Source organism: Phyllobates terribilis, unplaced genomic scaffold, assembly GCF_046119375.1.
Source record: "Phyllobates terribilis strain yellow unplaced genomic scaffold, ASM4611937v1 Scaffold_11__3_contigs__length_659146591, whole genome shotgun sequence".
NCBI classification, from domain to species: Eukaryota; Metazoa; Chordata; class Amphibia; order Anura; family Dendrobatidae; genus Phyllobates; species Phyllobates terribilis.
This window is the reverse complement of record NW_027362771.1, coordinates 11,083,005-11,110,081: the sequence shown is the minus strand read 5'-3', so window position 1 is coordinate 11,110,081 and position 27,077 is coordinate 11,083,005. Positions and strand designations below refer to the sequence as shown.

Here is a 27,077-nt window from a genome sequence, read left to right as displayed (position 1 = left end):
TAAAGCAGTTTGCAGCTTAAATGCCCTATGACATAAGAGGAACATAGTCTCAGAAACTGACTGGTTTGTTATGTTTAAAATACCCTCATAATCTGAAACAACAGCTTTGAATTGCCAACAGCTGTAACTGTCTATTTCTTATATTAGAGTTTATTGTTGGATGAACCCACTGAGCAAAGAAACTTCTCCAGTTGGTGTCACTCCGGCCTTAACCCTGTTTACCCTGTAATAGTTGAGAGCTTTAAATCTCAGTGTTCCAAGTTTGAAATAATAGGACTTTATTGTGTAGAATGCAGCTTTCCCACTAAACAAATTATGTAGGATTCAGCAAGAAGTAATGTCACCTTATGCTGAGTAGTGGCCAATTCATGCAATCTTATTTTGGATTTAGATTAATGATAGTCTCAAATGTAAAAAAGCATAACCTTATTTGTCATGTTTCTTGCATTTGGATCATATTTATTTATGAACATTCCAACCACAGAACTTTTTGGCAGGATTAGGTGAAAGAATGATTTTTTTTTTCTCTCTAACTATACTATTTTCCAGATACATACTAAGGCCTAAAATTGCAACAAAAAAATATATTAAACCTATATATGGACACATTTGAATATGATTTAATTTACACCAATAAGTTAAGATCAACAATTAGTCAAAAAGTTACATGTAAGACTAGGTTTACATTCACTTTGGCAGATAATTCCAAACAGTCATGAAGAAAATACTGTAATCTCAAAAAGTGACATTAAAGGGGTTGTATGTATGCCAAAAGTACAATTGAGCCTAATATGTTTTAACTGTTACTTCCAAGTTATAATTTCTTCCTTCCAATTTCCTTGGATGCACCATATTATATGCGTCTCAGTAGAGGAATATATTGGCCTGTAAGTGGTCTGCTTAGGTATTGTTATATTCACTGGGGTGCAGTCTATAGTGGCAGACCACGTAACTGCTATGTGGCCCGAGGGTTCAGGGAGCCCGGTGTCAGCCGCCCTGTCCATAGACCCGCCCTCTAGATGACTGCGCTGTGTGCACAGTCACCAGAGAGGAGCTGAGCAGCCTGAGCATGGTGATCATTAGAACCTGGCTGATGGAGACAGAGGGAGCGTCCTGGATACAGGGGTGAGACTCAGCTGACTGCAAGTTTAACAGCGCAGCACTGTGCACTCTGTGTGAAATGACGGTGTCAATTCAGTTCTACCATGTATGTGGTCTGTTGGATGTGAGACTGTTAAGGCAGGGGGAGGGGTTGAAAATAGAATTGTGCCACCTATTTATGGGTTTAAGGGGAGGAGGGCTGTGATTGTGAACAAATAAAGAGTCAGGAAGCCTTTTTGACACTGAGCAACTGTCACACTGTCCTGTGTCAGTTATCACAGGGCCAGAGGTGGAACTCCTGAACCTGGGACCAGAGGGGACTATAGCTGAACATGACACCTGAAATTACATGCGGTCACTTCAAGCCACCGCTGACGCTGATGCAGACTTGTCGGTCAGATGGATTACAGTGTGGGACAGTATGTCGGACAGGTGAGTATAATGTGTTTTTTATTTTATTCTTATTTTTACACTTGCTGGACACAGCAGGGGCTGAATACAACTGTCAAAATTGTCCCCTGCTGGTGCTGATCACAGCACAAGCAGGAGTCAATAAGGACAGATGCCTTCAGCACCCGGCACTTGGGAACAAAAGAACTTCCGTATGGGCACATTTACTATGTATATGCCACAAGACATGTCATTTTCCCTGTGTTTAAAACCTGATAGATATGCCCTTTTGTGACTGCACCTATTTACTGTGATTCCACTTACTTTGAGGATTTTTTTTATTGAGGGGCACAATTTGGACTCTTGCTATGAGGCCCCATGATTTCTATGTACGGCCCTGGTTATATTGCGCTCTGTGCCTACCAATATACCTGTATCAAACATTTATATCTGTAAGGCTAAATTTTCATTTTGTAATTTTTTACAAAAATGCGGATGCAAAAAAAGATAACTTTAAACTAATGAAACAAATAAAACAAGTGTGTTCTTCCTACCCTTCCTCTTTTCTCAACGTATCCTGAGATGTGTGGTGTAAGATGAGCAGCTTTAAAAAAAAAAAGCACAATTTTACTATTATCTGTCAGGAGATGATTTTGCTACATTTATCTGTGTGGCAACCTCTTGGCTTCAATGTGAATTGTGACCTGTTGAGGTTTTAATCAACATCACAACAATGCTAAAGACTATTAGAAATAAATTCAGACTGGAGCAGGCATGAAACAAAATATCCCAAAAAATCTCCCTAGAACTAAACAAGTTGGGTTTCTATGAGGATCTAAGTGCAAATCTGGATGTTGGTAATGCGGTGGATGTGATTTATCTGGACTTTGCAAAGGCATTTGATACTGTACCACATAGCAGTCTTATACTGATGCTACAGAAGCAGGAACTAGGGAAGACTATATGCAGATGGGTAAGGAATTGGCTAAAATATCATAAATAAAGAGTTAACATAAATGGTACATTCTCTGAATGGGATATAGTCAGCAGTGGGGTACCGCAAGGATCTGTGCTAGGACCGATTCTTTTTAACCTCTTTATTAATGACCTTGTGGATGGGGTTGAGAGTAAAGTGTCAGTCTTTGCTGACGACATCAAACTATGTAGGATATTAAAAACTGACCTTAGCAGTACAATATTGCAAAATGCACCTAGACGGAGTAATCCTATTGCTGCATATACATTACATGGGAGTATACTCAGGACTACAGAACAGGAAAAACACTTGGGTATTCTGGTTACAAGTATACTGAGCAACAGTACTCAATGCCAAGAAGCAGCCACAAAAGCAAACAAGATTTTAGGGTGTATAAAAAAAGAGACAAAATCCCATGATACCAACATATTGTTACCCCTCTATAAATCCTTTTGGGCTCCACATTTTAAAAAGGATATTCAGAAGTTAGTCAGTTCAAAGGCGGGCAACTTGATTATTACAAGGGATGGAAGGCCTCTCATATGAAGAGAGGTGGAAGAAAGGCAATTCCGGCAGCTAAACAGAAAAGGGTTATTTACAGTCAGAACAGTCAGGCTCTGGAATGCCCTACCACAAGAGGTAATGGCAGACACTATAACAGCTTTTCATAAAGGGCTGGGTGATTTCCTCAGTACACATAACATTGTGGGTTATAGATAATTTAGTGACATAAAATGTGCAATAGGTGGAGAAAGGTTAAACTTGATGGACCTATGTCTTTTTTCAACCTATGTACAATGGGGAAAAAAAGTATTTAGTCAGCCACCATTTGTGCAAGTTCTCCCACTTAAAAGGATGAGAGAGACCTGTAATTGACATCATAGGTAGACCTCAACTATGAGAAACAAAATGAGAAAACAAATCCTGAAAATCACATTGTCTGATTTGGAAAGAATTTTTTTTCAAATTTTGGTGGAAAATAAGTATTTGGTCAATTACAAAAGTTCATCTCAATACTTTGTTATATATCCTTTGTTGGCAATGACAGAGGTCAAACATTTTCTGTAAGTCTTCACAAGGTTGGCACACACTGTTGCTGGTATGTTGGCCCATTCGTCCATGCAGATCTCCTCTAGAGCAGCAATGCTTTGGGGCTGTCACTGGGCAACACAGACTTTCAACTCCCTCCAAAAGTTTTCTATAGGGTTTAGATCTGGAGACTGGCTAGGCCACTCAAGGACCTTGAAATGCTTCTTGCGAAGCCATTCCTTCTTTGCCCTAGCGGTGTGCTTGGGATCATTGTCATGCTGAAAGACCCAGCCACATTTCATCTTCAATGCCCTTGCTGATGGAAGGAGGTTTGCACTCAAAATCTCACGATACATGACTCCATTCATTCTTTCATGTGCACGGATCAGTCGTCCTTGTCCCTTGGCAGAGAAACAGCCCCAAAGCATGATGTTGCCACCCCCATGCTTCACGGTAGGTATGGTGTTCTTTGGATGCAACTCAGCATTCTTTCTCCTCCAAACACGACGAGTTGTGTTTATACCAAACAGTTCTACTTTGGTTTCATCTGACCACATGACATTCTCTCAGTACTCTTCTGGATCATTCAAATGCTCTCTAGCAAACTTCAGATGGGCCCAGACATGTAATGGCTTAAGCAGGGGGACACGTCTGGCACTGCAGGATCTGAGTCCCTGCCGGCGTAGTGTGTTACTGATGGTAGCCTGTGTAATGTTGGTCCCAGCTCTCTGCAGGTCATTCACTAGGTCCACCCGTGTGGTTCTGGGACTTTTGCTCATCGTTCTTGAGATCATTTTGACCCCATGGGGTGAGATCTTGTGTGGAGCCCCAGATCGAGGGAGATTATCAGTGGTCTTGTATGTCTTCCATTTTCTAATTATTGCTCCCACAGTTGATTGCTTCATACCAAGCTGCTTGCCTATTGCAGATTCAGTCTTCCCAGCTTGGTGCAGGGCTACAATTTTGTTTCTGGTGTCCTTCGACAGCTCTTTGGTCTTCACCATAGTGGAGTTTGGAGTGTGACTGTTTGAGGTTGTGGACAGGTGTCTTTTATAATGATAACAAGTTTAAACAGGTGCCAGTACTACAGGTAATGAGTGGAGGACAGAGGAGCCTCTTAAAGAAGAATTTATATGTCTGTGAGAGCCAGAAATCTTGTTTGTTTGTAATTGACCAAATACTTATTTCCACCAAAATTTTTTAAAAAAAGCTTTCCAAATCAGACAATGTGATTTTCATGATTTGTTTTCTCATTTTGTCTCTCATAGTTGAGGTCTACTTATGATGTCAATTACAGGCCTCTCTCATTTTTTTAAGTGGAAGAACTTGCAGAATTGGTGGCTGACTAAATACTTTTTCCCCCACTGTAACTATGTAAATATGTAACAATAGATTGTTTCATCACTCAACATTCATTGAGTAGCCAGCCATAGAAAATGATCTTCCATGTAAAGTTCTGATATCTTTTACTTGAAGCAGATGTCTGATATTATACTCTTTGATGTAATATTGCAAGTGAAATGGAAATTAGTCGTAATATTGCTTATACTGGTAATACAGCTTCCAGAAGAAGGATTGACCCACAAATGGAAAATATTAAACTTTTTACACTGTACATATTAAATGAAGCCAAATAAAGCATAAGCCACAGCATCTACTATACTCACAAACAGCAGAAAAAAACAGCTCATAAAAAAATAAACAACACACTAGGCAATTGCCTGACCCCACTTTTCAGTTTAGCAGTAAGAGAGTACATTCTACAGATAGTTTTGCTAGCAAGTTATGATAATGTATTGGAATTTTAACATGAGAAATTGCAGTACTTAAAGAGTAACCGTCATTTTAATTTTTATTGCATAAGTCAATAGTGCACATGGAAATACTGTAAGCAACTTTGTATTATATTTTATCTGAAAAATTTGCCTTTTTCTCTAACAGAATTGATCAGTCATTATCAAAATTCTCTATTCTGAGGTAAAATCTGCATTCAGTGAAGACCGACTTTCCCATTACTGAGATAGGAGATGGCAGTTGCTATTATGTAGATGGGAGGGAGAAGAGGAAGGAGGAGCTCTCTCTCTAGCTCCTCCTCCCTCCAGTTTACATAGAATTGTATCCGTAGCAACTGCCATCTCCTATCTCAGTAATGGGAAAGTTTGTTTTCACTGAATACAGATTTTACCTCAGAAATGAGAATTTTGACAATGACTGATCAGTTCTGGCAGAGAAAGAAGCAGATCTCTCTGATAAGATATATTACAAAGTTGCTTGTTTTTATGAGTACTATTAATTTATGCAATAAAAATTAAAATGACGGCTACTCTTAAATAGTGTTGAGCGAATTTGTATGGCATTTCAAATTTGTGTTCGGGGTTCCGACTTGTTTGCGCCAAAAAATCCGCTCCGGCCACGAATATCCCTGATTTGCCACGCTGTCACGCAGATGTCATCAATGTGAACAAATTCACTCAACACTACGCTTAAACAAAATTTGCTTCAGGATGGGACACATTTTCAAGCTCTAGCTATGACTCTTATCTCTGATTTATTAATATTTGGTACATTCGGAAAAAGATCTTCTTTTAAGCATAAATGTTCAAAATACAACCATTTTTATGAAGGTAAAATTACATTCTCTATACCTTCCAACAACCTGCCCTTCTCTTTATCCCTGGTTAAAGGTTTTCACTTATTAGAAATGCAAAAAATTACTTTATAAATTATATAATTCTGCCCATATAAAGCAACCACTAGAGGGAGCTAAGAGCATATGGATTATATGGATTATATAGCTATTTTTAATCTGTGTGGCTGCTATTGAGTGCTGGGCCCTGATTTACCTTAAATCCAAGTTAGTTGCCTTCTATGACTATGTCAGCTACTCCACTAACATTACACAATAAATAATCAAATATACATAAGTTTCGCTTTCAAGAATGACAATTCATCACAATTGAAAGTGTCATAGAAAATGTGTGCAACTTAGGAATCAACATGAAGTACAAAGAAAGTTATTTAAAGGTAGAACATTTTCAAAACCACGTAGCCTAAAATCAGGTGCTTTTTCCATGGGTTTCTGCCTCACATGTAAAAACAAGAAACAACATTCTGGCACATCCTTAAAAGAGTATAATCGTCTCAGCTTGAATGTTAGTTCTAAACAATTCTGTTTTCAGGATTTCTGATGCAGAAGATACAGTCTGATCAATGCTGAAAATGCTCTCTTTTTAACTTGACACTTGATGTGACACATCTTAATCATGGTGTCAGAACGGTTTGTCACTGCAAATCAGTAATTAGCCTTTAATTAATTATTCTTAACTCTGACATATGCATTGGAGAAATGCATTCATACTGTCTATATGTTTAGATTGAGTCCATTCCCATTTCATTCATGCAGATGTTCAATTAATTTTACCAACTAAATGCATCTTCTGTTAAATACAGTAAACATTTGATCAGTCAATATAGTGAGACTAATGAGAGCTAGGAACCCCCAACTGGCCAATGTGTAAAACGTGATGATAAGCTATGATGGTGGATGATGTTTCACAGACAATGAACATTTACCAGGCTTGATAAACTGTCAGTTTATCAAAGATTTAAATTTGCATTTCTGCAGATTAGTAATATTTAACAAATATGTATTGGGATATTATGTAAAATGTGTTTATTTGCAAAGAGAAATGTTTGCCATTGACAGCTTTTTCCCCACACAAAATATTTTCATGTTCTGAAGGTGAACAAGTGGCATGAAAATGCCAGAGGATATAAAATCTAAAAATGAAATTATAGTGAATTCCCTAGAGAAACTTCTGATGATGTGAAAATTAATCTCAGCATGTCAGAAAAGTTGGCAATCGAATCTCCAAGAGTAGATAGCAATATCAAGAACCCTCTTTGGACTCGCAATCGAGGAAATATGATTTTCTCCATATGACACCACTTGACTTCTTGGTCAGACCTAAACATTTTTTTTTCTTTTTAAACTTACAGTATGATTTTACTGCTTGCTTAGAGGATTTTTTTCTATATGAAGATGAAATTTAGTATTTTGAGAAATTGTAAGTAATAATAATAAATTACAACAATAATGGCCGCATAATTCACAAGTGTTTGACTTGGTGCTCTCTGACTATGTGAGTCCATTTTCAATTATTTGCAGATAGTAAAATAATCAAATAAATGGCTCATAGATAAAAAAGAGTTCAACAGAGCCATAAAATGACAGTCAAAGAAATCTACAGGACACTAAGTTACACCCACATGTTTTTAATCTAATATAACATGCTTGACCAGATGCCATGTGATGGAAGTATTTTTCCCTATTGAAATTCAGAGTCTCCAAACTGAAGCAGGCAGAGTGTCTATGACTCAACAGTGCAAAGCCTAGGAGGTCTGCCCTACACATTAGACTATAAAGGCTATGGGCACCACTGAGAAGTAAAAAAGAAAAAAACGTTTTTACGTGTGTTAGTGGTTGTAAGAAAGTCTCTTACTGATAACTTTAGAACAGTGTGGACGATTTCTTCTTTAAATGGAGAGAATGAAGTTTATTCAGAAATACGAGGCGGAATAGTTCAGAAAACAGGCTGGAAAATTACACGGGCCCTCGCAGGTGACCAGGTTCAGCAACATGGCATTGGGAGACCTGGCGATGGTCTGCCCCGAATTCTCGAGTAGGGTGCTTTTATACATTATTCAGACAAAGAGAATACATGGGAGCAAAAGGGCGTGTACATGATAACCTCATACAGTAAATGAGTACGTGCATTTTAAAATTAAGAACATGATGACACAATATAACAACATTAATGATTATATCACCTAACTACTTTAAAAACACATAAAACTTTGTGTTCCTCTTAGATAATATCATTAATCACATTACTGCTCTTAGCCTACTGATATTACTCTTACATATTGACAACTGCTGATTCTGGTTTTATACTATTATCACAAAACACACTACTTGACACTGCATGCTACCATTTACTATCGCACTGCCCTGCGGCTTGTTCCATTTTACCCTTTCTATATACCAGCTATACCGGCTAATGGCGCTGATATCATTCTCTGGCTCCATTATGACTGGGTGCTACTAAAACAATTTTCCTTAGCTGCAAGAACAGTGGACTCTAACTTTTGGACAAAATGGCTCGCTAAGTTTAACATTGCCGTTTGGAATATTATGTCTTCTCATTCTCTTACAGTGGTTACCTTTACTTAATTATGTTGCACTATGTTTCAGTTATTAATTGTCATTCCTTATTTCATTTTCAGACCTGATATGCAGTTTGCTGTTATATACAAGTTTCAGATTTTTCTTTTATAGACCGGTCTTGATGATGAGGCGTGCTGGAGTCACTCGCCTCTTAATTAATCAGGAGCTACTGAAAAGTGGCCTGGTGCCTACATCTCCATGTGCACCTGGCCACAAATTTACTCTAGTTCGGAAATTGGAGTAATATTTGTGGCAAAGTGAAAGCCCCCCTATTCCACCCCAGCTATATCAAAGTGTGAGAACGCCAATAGTCACAAAATTTTAGTGCAGCCTTGCATTGTACCAAAAATGTAGCAAATTTTCAAAGATTTTTACTCCAAAATTCAAGCCTAAAAACCTTATTGAATCGATTCCTATATTTATTTAGGGTGTTGTTTTTTTAATTGTTCATATAGCAGCACACATATTATTATACACTTATCTTCACTTCAAGTGATCTTCTCCTAACTATAACTTATTAACTCTGCCCTCCATGAGATAAACTCCTCATGCTCCATTCTGTGGAAATCTGAGTTAGGCTGTGTGCCCACTATGTATTTTTTAAGCTTTTCCGCAGCAGCAATTCCGTCACGAAAATGCTTAAAAAACACTTGGTAGAAGGTCTGCAATGTTCCCCAATGATAATGCGCATGTGCTGTGGACATGCTGTGGAAATTTCCGCTGCGGATTATCATTGCGGAAAAATCCGCAGCATGTCCATTAATTTTCCCGACACGCAGCGTAATTGCCGCCATTGGATTGCATTGAATTGCTTAATATCCACATGACTACCTGTGCACATGCGGATATTAAGTGATTGACTGTGCGGATGGTACCTGGGTCTGGAGAAGAGGAGACTCTCATGCAGACCCGGGTACCATAGTACCTGTAAAAAAAAAGAATTTAAAATAAAAAAAAACATTATACTCACCTTCTGATGGCTCCCGGTCTCTTGTACAGTGCGTGCAAGCTCCCGGGTGGCTCGCGATGGTGTAAAAGGACCTTCCATGACGTCATTTAGTCATGTGACAGGTCACGCGACCACTGACATCGGCAGTCGCATGACCTGCCACATGACTAAATGACGTCATGGAAGGTCCTTTTACATCACCGTGAACCACCGGGGAGACCGGAGAAGGAGACCGGGGGCCATCGGAAGGTGAGTATAATGGTTTTTTTTATTTTTTACCATTTTATTCTTTTTTTTTAACTATTAACTTTGTCACACTACATAAATCCATGCTGGTTGCATGGATTTATATAGTGTGACCAAGTTGTCAAGCACTTTTCCAAGTGATGCTAAAATCGCTGGGAAAAGCGCTTGACAACCCGCATGTGCAAAACGTGTGACAAGCGCTTGTCCCTGGCTGAAAAAACGCATGTAAAATCCGCATGCATTTTTCCTGACTGGGAGATGCAGAATGCTCAGGAAAACCCCGGATCATTTCTGAATCTTGGGCACATAGCCTTAAAGGGAATCTGTCAACAGTTTTTTGCTATGTCATCTGAAACAGCATGATGTAGGCACAGAGACCCTGAATCCTGGCACAAGAGCTCACCTCAGCTAATTAAATCAATTAGAATCACAAGGTGATTAAAGCTTCAGACTAAATAAACAACAGCACACAGCCGAATATGTGATACATTATTGAGTTCAGTGTTTTAATTCCTACCTCATGGTGTCCTCAGATTACATAGCAAAAAATCTGCTGACAGATTCCCCAATTCACTGAGCAAAGGAGGGAAAGCAGGGAAAATCATCAGGAGCAGGAACTTTATTATATTTTTGCAAAACCATTCAGGGCATACAGGCACTGACCAGAAGCAAAATGGTAGACAATTTTTAATGAATATTATTTTGAAACTTACTTAAATGTGCTATTGGGAAAGAATTCTGTGCAAAAGTATACATGAAATTAGAATTTCAGTAAATATGATGTACAATTACAATATTGAAACAAAAGAAACCGCATAAGGATGTATATAATATATGGAAATATGTAAAAGATGTGTACATACAGTACAGACCAAAAGTTTGGACACACCTTCTCATTTAAATATTTTTCTGAATTTTCATGACTATGAAAATTGTACATTCACACTGAAGGCATCAAAACTATGAATTAACACATGTTGAATTATATACTTAACAAAAAAGTGTGAAACAACTGAAAATATGTCTTATATTCTAGGTTCTTCAAAGTAGCCACCTTTTGCTTTGATGACTACTTTGCACACTCTTGGCATTCTCTTGATGTGCTTCAAGAGGTAGTCACCAGAAATGGTCTTCCAACAATCTTGAAGGAGTTCCCAGAGACGCTTAGCACTTGTTGGCCCTTTTGCCTTCACTCTGCGGTCCAGCTCACCCCAAACTATCTCGATTGGGTTTAGGTCTGGTCACTGTGGAGGCCAGGTCATCTGGCGCAGCACCCCATCACTCTCCTTCTTGGTCAAATAGCCCTTACACAGCCTGGAGGTTTGTTTGGGGTCATTGTCCTGTTGAAAAATAAATGATGGTCCAACTAAATGCAAACCAGATGGAATAGCATGCCGCTGCAAGATGCTGTGGTAGCCATGCTGGTTCAGTATGCCTTCAATTTTGAATAAATCCCCAACAGTGTCACCAGCAAAGCACCCCTACACCATCACACCTCCTCCTCCATGCTTCACAGTGGGAACCAGGCATGTAGAGTCCATCCATTCACCTTTACTGCATCACACAAAGACACGGTGGTTGGAACCAAAGATCTCAAATTTGGACTCATCAGACCAAAGCACAGATTTTCACTGGTCTAATGTCCATTCCTTGTGTTCTTTAGCCCAAACAAGTTATTTCTGCTTGTTGCCTGTCCTTAGCAGTGGTTTCCTAGGAGCTATTTTACCATGAAGGCCCGCTGTATAAAGTCTCCTCTTAACAGTTGTTGTAGAGATTTGTCTGCTGCTAGAACTCTGTGTGGCATTGACCTGGTCTCTAATCTGAGCTGCTGTTAACCTGCGATTTCTGAGGCTGGTGACTCGGATAAACATCCTCAGAAGCAGAGGTGACTTTTGGTCTTCCTTTCCTGGGGCGGTACTCATGTGAGCCAGTTTCTTTGTAGCGCTTGATGGTTTTTGCAACTTCACTTGGGGACACATTCAAAGTTTGCCCAATTTTTCGGACTGACTGACCTTAATTTCTTAAAGTAATGATGGCCACTCGTTTTTCTTTACTTAGCTGCTTTTTTCTTGCCATAATACAAATTCTAACAGTCTATTCAGTAGGACTATCAGCTGTGTATCCACCTGACTTCTGCACAACTGATGGTCCTAACCTCATTTATAAGGCAAGAAATCCCACTTATTAAACCTGACAGGGCACACCAGTGAAGCGAAAACCATTTCCAGTGACTACCTCTTGAAGCTCATCAAGAGAATGCCAAGAGTGTGCAAAGTAGTCATCAAGGTGGCTACTTTGAAGAACCTAGAATATAAGACATATTTTCAGTTGTTTCACAGTTTTTTGTTAAGTATATAATTCCACATGTGTTAATTCATAGTTTGGATGCCTTCAGTGTGAATGTACAATTTCCAAAGTCATGAAAATACAGAAAAATCTTTAAATGAGAAAGTGTGTCCAAACTTTTGGTCTGTACTGTATATCTATAATATAATCGGCCAAGCATCCCTCTGTCTGAAGCCTCTATAGACGCATAGTATGGCTCCAGACAGAAGAATGCTTGGAGCCGTTACAGATAAGAGGAGTGTGTATGGCGCCTGAGATCGCGGCATGTGTAGACACTGAACGCATACCGCAATCTCCGGCGCCATACTTATATACCTACCTGACCGGGAGGAGCATTGCCGCGGCACCTCTCTTCTGGCCGGAGACCGGGAGCGGAGTGAAGGTGTCGGAATCGACGCATGCGCATAGCTCTATCCGGCGCCATTTTACTGAAGACACATTTACAGTTTGTCTTCAGCAAAATGGCGCCAGACATCGCGGTGCTCCAGCGCCGTACTTCTCCCCCAGCATCCGGCAGAACAGGACACAGCAGCGCTGGAGCGCAGGGAAGAAAGGTGAGTATAAGTGTTTATTTTTTTGTATGTGTGCAGCGTGAAAGGGATGAGGGGTGCCATACATGACAGGATTGGGGGATGAGGGGTGCCACACATACCAGGATTGGGGGATGAGGGGGCCACGCATACCAGGATTGGGGGATGAGGGGGCCGCACATTCCAGGATGGGTGGATGAGGGGGCCACACATACCAGGATTGGGGAATGAGGGGTACAATACATACTAGGATTGAGGGATGAGGGGGCCATGCATACCAGGATAGGGGGTGAGGGGACCATGCATACCAGGATTGGGAGTGAGGGGACCATGTATACCAGGATTGGGGGATGAGGGGGCCACACATACCAGGATTGGGGTATGAAGGGGCCACATATACCAGGATTGGGGGATGAGGGGTGCCACGCATACCAGGATTGGGGGGATGAGGGGACCATGCATACCAGGATTGAGAGTGAGAGTACCATGCATACCAGGATTGGGGGATGAGGGGCACCATGCATACCAGGATTGGGGGATGTGGGGTACCACACATACCAGAATTGGGGGATGAGGGGTACCATACATACCAGGATTGGGGGATGAGGGGACCATGCATAACAGGATTGGGGGTGAGGGGACCATGCATACCAGGATTGAGGGATGAGGGGGTCACGTATACCTGAATTGGGGGATTAGGGATACCATTCATACTAGGATTGGGGGTGAGGGTACCACGCATACCATGAAAGGGGATGATGGGTACCACGCATACCAGGATTGGGCAATGAGGGGTATCATGCATACCAGGATTGGGGGATGAGGGGTACCATGCATACCAGGATTGGAGGATGAGGGGTCCAATGCATACTAGGATTGGGTGATGAGGAGTGCCATGCATACCAGGATAGGGATGAGGGGCCACACATACCAGGATTGGGGATGAGAAAGCCATGCATACCAAGATGAAGGATTGTGTACCATACATACCAGGATTGGGGGGTGGGAGTGCCATGCATACCGATATTGGGGGATGAAGGGTGCCATACATACCATGAATGGGATGAGGGGGCTATGTATATCAAATTTGGGATGAGGGGTGCCATGCATACCAGGATGAGAGATGGGGTGCCATGCATACCAGGATTGGGATGAGGGGTGCCATGTATACCAGATTTGAAATGAGGGGTGCCATGCATACCAGGATTGGGGATGGGGGTGCCATGCATACCAGGATTGGGGATGGTGGGGTGCCATGCATACCAGGATTGGGGATGAGGGGTGCCATGCATACCAGGATAGAGGGGTACCATGCATACCAGGATAGGGATCTGGGGGGCCATGCATACCAGGATTCGGATGAGGGACCATGCATACCAGGATAGGGATGAGAGGTACCATGCATACTAGGATTGAGGGTGAGGGGTGCCATGCATACCAGGATTGGGGGTGAGGGGTGCCATGCGTACCAGGATTGAGGGTGAGGTATGCATACCAGGATAGGGATGAGAGGTACCATGCATACTAGGATTGAGGGTGAGGGGTGCCATGCATACCAGGATTGGGGGTGAGGGGTGCCATGCGTACCAGGATTGAGGGTGAGGTGTGCCATGCATACCCAGATAGGGATGAGGTCAGCACATAACAGGATGGGGAAACAGGATTGGGAAGCACAAATACCAGGATGGGGGCAGCACAAATACCAGGATGGGGCAGCACATACCAGCATGGGAGACCATATACCAATAAAAATGCTCACCACCCGGGCGTAGAACGAGCTCAATAGCTAGTATATGTATATAAGGATGTTTTCATCTAGAAATGTACATCACTTTTAGGTACACAAGTGAAGGAATATATATTTGATTAGGTGAAAATTTGTTATTACTTTTTTTGGGGGGTGGTATTCGTTTTTTAATTTTATTTCAAAAGAAAGCAAAGCCAAATTTGTTGTGTGACATAATGTCCTCTGATAAAATGCACTATAAAGCTGCAGGGGAATTACATATTTATCTAAATTCATTTAACAGTTATAATGCATGAGAGCAACAGTTAAATGACAAATTCTGTCTGTGCAAACAAAATAATTACTTTTTCCTGTTATTAACAAAATTAATAGTTTGTCTGGTCTGGAATTTTGGGTAAGGCTGTTAGATGTTTTTAATAAGAGCTACATTTACAGGTAGTGCTGCTGTAGGCATCATCTATAATCCCAATTTACTCTGGGTTCCCACAAGGCTTTTTAGTGTGGAATGACATTTCCACTTAGGGATTTGTCTGTGGGTATCAGCTTAAACAGTGGCATAACTTAAACACTTCTGCACTGCCCATAGACTTTAAGACTTTCTGTTAAGGAGGTCTGTATTCTATTCTGCAGTGATGTTTTATAATGTCACTGCATAGAAGCAGTTACATGGAGTCAAGCTCTCCATAGAGAAGGCACAATCAGTTTATTACCGTCTCTGACTTTTCAACTGTTTAATACACAGCACTAAATAAGCAGTCTGTATGCAGAAATATAAAATGCTAATGGCACTTCCTCCTCATGACCTTGCAGTCATGTGATCTCTGGGTGTAAGGAAGGAGCACCCAGCAATCACCGACTATTTTTTTTAATTTATGGGGGGCACAATATGTGTAACAAATGAAAAATAAGTATATTATTCAAATGTAGGTAAATAATAAATGAATAAAAAGAAAAGCCACTGCCAATCAAAATTGCTGTTACTAGCCGGCCTCTGTAAAAAAAAAAAAAAGTGCATGAAATATAAAAATAATTGTTACAGAAAGGGAAACAAGTTTAACGTGTTTTTTACTAGTCCTTTGTGGTAAAAAAATGATTAAAAAAAAGAGAAATGTTTCCTTTATTTTCCCACTGACATCGCCTAGTATAGACAAAATATAAAAAATGAAAGTATAAAAATGACATAAAGGTTGAGCATCTTGTATCACAAAAAACTATGCAAATATCATTTGAATATCCAAACAAGAAAAAAAAAAGGCAGCTCGTTAAACTGTATGTTCAAAAAAAGCCCCACAATATGCCTGGTCAGGAACAGCGGTAAATTGTTGTCTTGAACTAGGTAAAGCTCATGGACACCAGTGCAAAATCTGAAATAGGCCATCATTTTTCACGTCTTTAAAGAAGCACTCCCATGAACTGTCTTTTTTTCATTAAATATGTGTATATGAAAATGTAGTATGGTGTGAGTGTATAAAGAAACTCATTCTGTTCAATGCTTGAGCAGGAAGTCTCTTTTACTTAATTTACTCTTCCTGACACTCTATAAGCCTAAATTGTAAAAGTCACTTCTGGGTTACGCAAAGAGCGCAGCGTGTCCTGGAGAATCTGCAGAGTGACGTCACTCAGCAGAGCAGCAGAATAACTGTGGATCCTGAAGATGGCAGCAGCAGGGGAGTATAATAACAAAACACTCAGTACAGTACATACACATATACACAACTTTAAGGAAAAAACCTGCATGGTAGTGCTTCTTTAATAATATTGCCCAATTTATATGAGCTGAAATGAAAATGATGGTCTCGCTAGGCTCTAAAGCCCAGGTGTGACTGCAACTCCTGCACCCACTACAGTTAAACCCCTAGTGTTTAACTACAGTGTGCACCATGCAGTCTTCTATGATGCTCCAACATCCAAACACTGTTGGGATGGATTAGGAGTTGTAGTTTCAAAACAGTCAGAAAAGGTGAGCTTAGTTAAAAGTACAATTTCTTAATAAATGTGTTCATTTGTGTCTACATTCAGCTGGCCCTCTCTGTAACAATTACATTTTTGTACACAATCTATGTCTTTTATACATGACCTTTTCTAGCATGTTGAATATTTTTTTTAATTAACCAATAAGTTTAAGTCAAACATAGCTTCCAACCGTCCTGGATTCAGCGGTACTATCCTGATCTGATCCTAGGGGTCTGTCCCGCTTTCCCGGAAGGTTAGGGCTTTGTCTCAACTTCCACTCAGTCTCTCAGTGCTATGTCTTCTCTCCAGCTGCTTCATTACCCTGTACCTGCTAATCAGGAATGGGGCTGGCATCTCTGCTCTGAACACACTACAATTAATTAAATAAACAATTCTCTTTTATACCTGTGATCTGGTCTCCCCCGGAATCAAACTCAAAACTTTTATCATGCATTCAGCAGTTAAAGCTATGATCCACAACCTACACTGATAGGAATGCAAGGATTTTCTATACTTGAAGCTGCATTGAAGGCTCCAAATCAACAGGCAGATTAATACAGGTACATTGAGATAAATTGTGCATAGCAGTGCATTTCTATGTACCTAAATTCTAGAGGGAAAATAAAAATTTGATTTTTTTCTTCCTATGAAATTACTAAAAAATATTAGAAAAACATTCACACAAAAATGTTATTTTCCCTTCTTTCCTTCAAATCTGGTCTCCTTGGGAGTTGAATCTACAACCTGTATTATTGAAGGAACACATTTGTTTCCTGAATAAGAAATCCCCCCACACTGCGCCACTGAAAACAGACATGCACCCACCATTAATATATAATTATTAGTGATGAGCGAGCACTAAAATGCTTGAGTGCTCGGACCAAGTAACGAGCCCAATGTAAGTCTATGGGAAACTCAAGCATTTTCCGGTAGCTCCCCCATCAGTCTGCAGAGGGCCTAAAAATTGCCCAAATCAATGGTAAAAGAGCTCAAATGACATGGGAAAACCCCTGGAAGCATTTCTGACTCCCAGGTCACTGCTGTCAACAACGATATCAGAGGTATTATGCCACTTTTACGGACTCACAATAAAACATACAAAAACGAAACCAAAATAGATTTTAGTGTGAAATATGTTAAAGAACATCCTTTCCAGGGTAATGACTTGTATATAAGGCAAAATAAATATACAAAAACAAAAATACTCCTCCACACCTTGGGCTATGCTCGCAGGTAGTGTTTTTGATGTGTTTTTGCATTTTTGCATTGCTTTCAACCAAGACAAATGCATTCACTGGGAAATGCAATTTTAACATTTTACAACCTTATCTGGTCATGTGGTGTGTGACACATCATCAGACGCATCCTGTTTCATTTATGATAGAGGGACTCTGAAAGTCACTAAGTCTATTTTTATAGGGCCATCAGGCGGCCCTTACTATTCTTAAAAGGCCAGCAGTCGGCCCTTTCTATTGTTAGAAAGCCATCTGCCAGCTATGCTTTGTTGTTCCCCTTATTAACTAGTGGGTCTCCTATACTGTTATAGCCATTTAATATTTACTATTCAATGATATCCTTGGTATCATGATGACACTGAAAGAATTCCACTAATATAAATTATATAATTCTGGAACTACATGAAAATGTGCATTGACAAAACTATTGAATGAACTACAGATGTAAACAAGGTAGATGATGGTTATAGTGAGGTCACACATGTTTTCTCCTGTTGTGACAAAAGGCAAAATGTGCAGATAATTTTTTTTTTATTTAAAATATATCATGGCAAATCAGATTATTTCCTGCAAAACATTTTTCTTTACTGCTAATGCATTTTTTTGCAAGTTGGTCTTTATCAACATATCCTACTAACCATCTATGTTGTTCACAGTATGAAATACTGTCACTGCAGACCGGCCAATAGCAAGGTCGTAACTTACTGCTCTATTTATGCACAGCGCTAAAATATCTTATCAGCACACAAATATGTTCACACTATGATGACATTAACAACATCAAGATGACACAGCAGATAGCAAAGAATAAATAATATGGACAGTAGGAGCAATACAGATTGGGAAATATTAATTACTTAACTGCTGCATCCTTTCATAAATGACATATACATCAGGTTAAAATCCTCTTTAATAGCATAACACATAAAACAACAAGGTCAGGTGCTTTTAACTGTAGGAAAAGAAACATACCTATTGGTTTTTAACTGTAAAAGTCATGATTCTGACAACTAATAGACATCATTTAGAGCAGACAGTACATTATTGAACTGATGACTTTAGCATTATATTGAAAATCTAGCTTTATTTATTATGCGAGTCAGAAATTTCTTTTACTGTATGTAATCACACAGAATCTGTCTCCAGGTTTTTGCTGCCCCATCTAAGAGTAGCATAAAGTAGGGATTGCTTATTCAGCCAGTAATTTTAATAAATGACTAGCTTCTTCACTGACTAGCTCCTTCTATATAACGCTCAATATTCGCAAGCTCCTATTATCCTTCCCCCATATAAATTAATAGCTTTCTACCCTTTGCAAAGATTAGACAGATGTCACGCAAGGTGAGGGAAAGACTAAGTGCACAATGAAGGGAAAATGGGGAGGAAGCCAAAACACTAGGGAACGGTGGCGTGGAGACCACTAGGCAGATCTGATAACACCCTAACTCCCCTGACGTCCCTAAATAGGTTCCGCGCCTATCGCCGAGCGGGAAAACTAATCCCTGACTGCCCCTAGCAATAGGCCCTAGATAGAGAGGGGAATGGGGTGAGCACTAGTCAGCCCCCACTGCAGCTAAAGACAAAGAGGTAAACAGACAAGGTATTGCATTTAGCTTGAGAAGACACCAGATAGATCAAGCCACCTATCCTCCAAGGGAACTCTAAGAATACACTAGCCAACTACTAGTACTTCAAATCTGGACAGAGGAAAATTTAACTATCACCGGCGACTCTCTGGAGAGACTGAAGGTATTTAAACATCCAGCAAGGGTGTGTCAATTAGCAGCACAAGGTAGAGGTCACTGTTAGACCCTAGAGGGAGAAGGATATCACTACACTACAGAGATGAAAAGATCAAGAAGGTGCCTGCAGAGCCAAGAGCAATGACCTTCTACAGCTGGATCAGAAGGACTGTCTGTCACACCTGACACACCTGTGACAACATAAGGCTGTTAATCAATGGAAGAGACCATGTTATCTAAATCTCATCAATAAGAGCATCAGATCTGCAAAACATAAAACAGTGATGTCATCAAAACAACATTGTGAAAGCCCAGAAAGTGACAAAGCGCTGGAATAAGGGCTTCTGTCCCTACTTTATGCTGATCTCAGATGGGGTAGCATAAACTAATGTACTGATACCCTTTAATTCTGCGGGACTGACCAGATTAACTTTTTATTTATTAGAAAAGAAACTGTATGCTGCATTATAGTATACCCCTATAGAATCCTACAGTTTCCCTATCTAAAAAGAGCCTCAAGTTGGGATACTAAGCTATTTTATTTATTCTAACATAGCTGTGCTGGATCCTACTACTGGATATACAGTATACTTACACTTGCTCACAAATGGTTGTAATGTAAAGTAACTGCAAGATCTTATACCCCTTTTCAAGTAGTCTTCACAATTACCTCCAAGATGATCTAAAGAAGAAGCAAGTCACCAAGCAATTGCAAAAGTATGAAGTACTGTAACATCAACAATATATTCATTATATTTGAAAGCAATACTATACATCTTGAGTGAATAATATGGTTGCATTAACAGAAATCATGAACTATTTTTTGGAAATGTTAATCAGTGCAATATTTAGTAAGACAAAAGATATTTGTAGAAAAATATTTGTAAACAATTGAATTGATTACTATGACCCCCTTATCCTAGTAATTAGTAAGGATAACAACTATACAGGGCACAGATTTCACAACATCTTCTAGCATGTCTGACTGACAGGGAGTGGAGAGTATTACAGTACCACCATTGTTGTTGACTAGTGATGAGCGAGCACTAAAATGCTCAGGTACTCGTTGCTCAGGTTGAGCAAATTGGAATGCTCGAGTGCTCAGTCTGAGTAACGAGCCCAATGTAAGTCTATGGGAAACTCGAGCATTTTTCCGGCGGCCCCCCCCAGACGCTCTGAAGAGGGCCTAAAAATTGCCCAAATGTGGAACACTGCTCAAATGACATGGGAACAGCATGGGGAAGACCCCTAGAAGCATTTCTGACTCTAAGGTCACTGCTGTCAACAGCGTTGTCAGAGGCATTACGCTACTTTTACGGACTCACAATAAAACATGAAAAAACTTAACCAAAATGGATTTTCCAGGGAAATATGTTAAAGAACATCCTTTCCAGGGTAATGATTTGTATATGGTAAAATAAATAACCAAAAACAAAAATGCTCCTCCACACCTTGGGCTATGTTCATACGTAGCGTTTTTGATGCGTTTTTGCACTTTTGCATTGCTTTCAACCAAGACAAATGCATTCACTGGGAAATGTAATTTTAACATTTTACAACCTTATCTGGCCATGTGGTGTGTGACACATCATCAGGCACATGCATACAGTGCTAAAAAGACATGGGAACAGCATGGGGAAGACCCCTGGAAGCATCTCTGACTCCCAGGTCACTGCCTAAAAGTGTGCCCATCATAAGTGATCCTTGGCGCATGCGAAGATGCCTCCCGCCATGCAACTGTCGTTGCAGACTTGCAACAATAACCGTCCGCGTCCTTGTTACAGAACAGCGTTCAGTTGTCCCTACTCTATTCCTTGGAATGCAAGTGCAAGTATGCAGCCAGCCACCACCCACACACAGGCTGCAATACTAAACTGCCAAATTTTTGCTTGCACTTGAAATGTTGCCTTTTTGGCTCGTGGAGGCAGAAGCTGTCCACAACCTCATGGCTGCAGCGGCCAGGTGTCCATACTCAGTCCCCAGCCGCCACTATTTCTCTGGGTGTCATCTCCGCCTTCCACAAGCATGGGTCCCCCAACATAACCTGTGTCCTCCCCAGTGCACTTACTGAGAAGGACTGCCTAACCACAAACATGTGGTCAAGTGAATGTGGCCAGGGATGGTACGGAGCCAGTTCACAGCTTTTATCCGGGAGAGTTGTATGTCACCACAGCCATATTCTTTAGCTTGGTGAAAGGACTTGGGAAACCATATCTACTCCAGCTGTCATTTCTCCCAGGAAGTCCTCTAAAGCTGCTTGCACTTGAAATTTGACTTTTTAGGCTCATGGAGGCAGAAGCAGTCCACAAACTCATGGTGGCGGCAGCAGAGTGTCCATACTCGGTCCCCAGCCGCCACTCTTTCTCCCGGTGTCGTCTCCGCCTTCCACAAGCACGGGTTCCACAACATTACCTGTGTCCTCCCCAGTGCACTTACCATGTGGACAAGTGAATGTGGCCAGGGACGGTATGGAACCAGTCCACAGCTTGTCAGTGAGTTGTATTTCACCACAGCCATATTTTTAGCTTGGTGAAAGGACTGACTTTTGGGAAACCGTATCTACTCCGGCTGTCATTTCTCCGTCACCAGGTTCCGCCCATTGTCACACATGACCATGTCTGGCTGTATGTTTAGTGGTGAGAGCCACAGATCAGGCAGCTGTGTTACAACTTTCAACAACTCTGCAGCATTGGGCAGTTTGTCACCTAAGCATTAAGCATGTTATCTTCAGCACAGCCTGTTAACACTTGGCCAAGGCAGTGCTGCGGTGCTTTCCGCTTGTGACTGATGTGATCTTTCGGAGATGGAGGCCGAACGGGAGGAGGAGGAGCAGGAGCTGAAAATGTGATTACATTGAGGTTACATTGGCGACTCTGGTTTTTATAATAAAGAAAGATATTACTGTGTTTTGGGTTTTTTTACGTTATTTTTTAAGACAAATGCATTCACCAGTAGTGTTGAGCCACCCCCGTAGTGTTCGAGTTCGGTTCGTCGAACACCCTTGTGTTCGCCGAACTGTTCGTCGAACTGTTCGTCGAACACCTTCGAACACCGTTAAAACCAATGGCAGGCAAACAAAAGCACATAGAAACACATAGAAAACACCTTCAAAGGTGTCCAAAAGCTGACAAACTGCTCAGAAGACATAACTAACACGTGGAAAAGTGACAAGTACATGTAGTCATGTGAAAAGAAAAGAGGTGGAGGAGTAAAAGGAGGGGGAGACACAGATATAGGCATGTCATGCCCTTCTAAAATCCAAAAAGTGAGAAGCCGACACGGCCAGTCCGTTCCTGCCCGTGCCACCTCCGTGTCGCCGGGTTTGTGCCAGAGCCGCGGTGGACCCTGACGGCCAGCCCCCCTCTCCCAATACTGGTGCCTGTCCGCTGGTGGGTCGAGCGAGTCCCTTGTGGTGGAGGCAGGTCTAAGCTTTTTAAATTAAATTGTCTCTCTAATTTGAATGACTACACTTTAAATCCTTTTACAAGGATCTATTGGAGGGCAAGTCTCATGCCAGCAGCCGCGTAATTCCAGCTACAGTAGCGTCCACTAAAGCTGCTGCAGTTAAAAAGCTTTTATAAGGATCAAGCTCGGCGGTCCACTGCAAAGCGTCCTACCACCAGTCCCAGCCCCTATGCCTTGGGGTGCCTCCTGATGCTCTTCACTGAGTATCCCGGGGTCCAGAAGCATTTCCTTTGAAAAAATTAAGTGTCCAAATTACAGGTGGTGTAGCTTGCTTAACAGCTGGGATAATCCGCTGACTAGCAGACACTGCTACTAGGCACAAAGTATTTCCTGGGCTAGATGCAGTTAAAAATTTGTAATTAGATACTCTCTTTGGATGCTGAGAAAGCATTCCATAGAGTCTCCTGGCACGCCATATATTATTCTCTTAAAAAGCTTGGGGTAGGGGTCTAGGGGACCCTTTTATAGCCAAAATCACGGCCCTGTATCGCAATACGTCACCTAGGCTGAAGATAAATGGAACTGTAGCACCCTGAGGGCTTGGTTGCTACAGAATTGCACCTCACCCAGAGGTGTGATATCTCACTCACAGGTAAGGATGGAGTGTGGATCAGGACCCCGACACCTGCATGCATTACACCACATTGCCGTGGGGCAGGGAGACCAATATGCCTCTGAGATGGGCACGACAGTCCCTGTCCCTGGCTGGAGTGGGGGGAGGGAACACTGAGGAAGGGGAACCCTGTAGTGCAGGAGCAGGGAGAAAGCAGTTCCTGGGTGCATTGAGAAGGAAGTATAAAAGGTGGGCACCATCTTAGTTCAGTGCAGAGAAGTCTGAGCAGAAGTGACAGGGAGCAGGGGCTCTGCATGAGCTCTGCTCCGGAGGCGGGCCTAGTAACAGAGGCCCAGGCCTGGAAGAGGGAGAAGGAAGGAAGAGGAGCGGAGAAGACTCCAGGAATGAGGAACGAAGGGATCCCAGGGGTGCGGACGGGCGAGTCGCCACCGCACGCCCGAATCCACCTGCGTGGAGGGGTCAGGTCAAAGGGGGAGACTGGTCCCCGAAACTAGTGGAGGCGGGAAACGACCCTCAGCTAGAAACCGGAGGCTGTGACATTTTATGTGGCGCAGCCCCTCGCTACACCCGCTAGTAAGGCACCACATAGGGTCAGGGAAACTTGCGCCAAGTTTACCAAGAGGAGGCCCGAGGCAGCCGGACAGAAGCGTTGGTAAGAAAGGCCAGAAAAAGGACACACAAAGGGGGTCCTGTGAAGCGCTCCAAAGTTATCTTGGAGTTGTCTGAGCCCCTCACCTGGTAAGCACAGTACGACGTGGGCAGCCGTTACCTGCAGAAGTGGTCTGGATAATAAGAACTGTGAGTAAAGGCCCTGGAATGCATCACTGACTCCGTGTCGTTACTGCTGCTGCCCTGCACCATCACCCCCATCCTGCACATATACTGCCCTGAGGCTATACTCCTCCGATGGGGAGTTATGCTACGCTCTGCTGCACCCACAACACCAGCCTCAGCGGTCTGCCCTGCAGCGACGGTTCACTCTGACCGCAATCCACGGGTGGCGTAGTCGGACATTTAAACATCAAAACCACATAAATAGTTCCGCCACTGGTTTGACCGCCCTGAGCCACGGAACCGGGTCACCGCCACGGAGACTACAACCACCAGCATCCACCAAAAAGGGTCCGGCTCCGGGTGTCCCAAGGCCCAGGGGGCGCGTCAGAACATTTTCATCACCTTTCATAATCACCAATGGGACAAGGCAGGGATGTCCTCTGTCCCCTCTCTTATACATCCTAGTGACGGAGCAATTGCTCTCATCAATTCGCCATAACCCCAATATTAGGTGGATTGAGGTGGGAGGCACCGAGTACAAGTGCTCTCTATTTGCTGATGATGTCCTAGTATATATCACTCAATCACATATATCCATCCCTGCTGTTATGGCTGAAATAGATCACTTTGTTACATGGTCAAATTTTAAAATAAATGGAGCGAAGTCTGAGGCCCTCGATGTCTCCCTTCCAAAATCCATACAGGATTCCATCCAGTCCAACTTTCCCTTTGCCTGGCCCTCACAGGGTATCAAATACTTAGGAATTCCTATTCATAGAGACCTCTCCCGTCTATGTTATCTTAATTTTGGGCCCTTTATTGAACAACTCCATACAGACCACGGTTGGCAAGTTAGAACTGTAAGATTCACTACGTGAACCACTGGTGTTTTGTGGAAAAGCACATGTACACTGTGTTCCAAATTATTATGCAAAAAGTGTTTAGGAGTGATAAGGGAAGAATTTGTTTGTTTGTCAGTTAAATTCATTGATGGTGATGTGTGTCAGGGCTCTTTATATCACTGTAAGCAATTGCAGACACCTGTGCTAATTAGTTTGGCCGATGTGTCCAATGAAAGGCAAGACTACTTAAGAAGGCTGTCCCATATTATTAAGCAGCCTACATTTTCTGCCAAAATGGAAAAGAAAAAGGATGTGTCGGCTGCTGAGAAGCAACAAATTGTGGAGTGTTTAGGTCAAGGCATGACTACAATCAACATTGTGCGATGATCAGGATGAAGTGTCTTGGCAATCAAGAAGTATGTAGCTGATTCACAGTACACACGTGTGCGTGCTGATAAGGGCAAATTGAGGACTCTTTCCTACAGGCAATTACGTCAGGTTGAAAGAGCAGCGGCAAAAAAGCCTTGTCATAGCAGCAGACAAGTTTTTGAAGCTGCTTGTGCCTCCAACGTCCCCCGAACAACAAGATGCAGGGTCCTTCAGAGGTTTGCAGCTGTGCATACGCCATCCTGTCGACCTCCTCTATCCACTTCACACAAGCAGAAACGGCTCCAGTGGGCCAAACATTACATGAAGACTGATTTCAAAACTGTTTTGTTCACGGATGAGTGCCGTGCAACGCTCGATGGTCCAGATGGATGGAGTGGAGGATAGCTGGTTGATGGACACCCCACGCAAACACGGCTACAGCGCCAACAAGGAGGAGGTGGAGTAATGTTTTGGGCTGGAATCATGGGGAGAGAGATTGTCGGCCCCTTTATGATCCCTGAAGGGGTAAAGATTAACTCCATAATGTATGTGGAGTTTCTCAAACAGCACTCCCTGCCATGGTTCAAGAAGAAGAGCCGTGTATTCCACAGCAAGATCATTTTTATACATGATAATGCACCATCTCAGGCTGCACATAACACATCTGCATCTCTGGCTGATATGGGCATAAAAGGGTACAAACTTATGCTGTGACCCCCATGCTCCCCTGACCTCTACCCCATTCAGAACCTCTGGAACATCATCAAATGGAGTGTCTATAATGGCGGGAGGCAGTTCACATCTAAGCAATAGCTCTGGGAGGGTATTCTGTCCTCATGCAAAACAATTGAAACCATCCAAAACCTGACAAATTCAATGGACGAGAGAGTTCAGAAGCTCCTTTCGAACAAGGGGTCCTATGTGCAAATGTAACATCACCTAGAATAAAGTTTTGAGCTGAAAACTGTTTGATTTCAGTTTCTAATAACCTGCTAATGCTTATAATTAGTGTTGAGCCACCCCCGTAGTGTTCGAGTTCGGTTCGGTTCGTCGAACACCCGTGTGTTCGCCGAACTGTTCGTCGAACTGTTCGTCGAACACCTTCGAACACCGTTAAAACCAATGGCAGGCAAACAAAAACACATAGAAACACATAGAAAACACCTTCAAAGGTGTCCAAAAGCTGACAAACTGCTCAGAAGACACAACTAACACATGGAAAAGTGACAAGTACATATAGTCATGCGAAAAGAAAAGAGGTGGAGGAGTAAAAGGAGGGGGAGACACAGATATAGGCATGTCATGCCCTTCTAAAATCCAAAAAGTGAGAAGCCGACACGGCCAGTCCGCTCCTGCCCGTGCCACCTCCGTGTCGCCGGGTTTGTGCCAGAGCCGCGGTGAACCCTGACGGCCAGCCCCCCTCTCCCAATACTGGTGCCTGTCCGCTGGTGGGTCGAGAGAGCCCCCCTGTGGTGGAGGCAGCTCTAAGCTTTTTAATTTAAATTGTCCCTCTAATTTGAATGAATACACTTTAAATCCATTTACAAGGATCTATTGGAGGGCAAGTCTCATGCCAGCAGCC

At 42.1% G+C, this 27,077-nt stretch overlaps 1 protein-coding gene across 2 annotated transcripts in view; it reads left to right on the top strand.

Annotated features, from left to right (window-relative positions):
- LOC141164964 (teneurin-2-like) overlaps positions 1–27,077 on the top strand; it is a 2,056,926-nt gene that overhangs the window by 1,651,829 nt on the left and 378,020 nt on the right. The window lies entirely within an intron of this gene.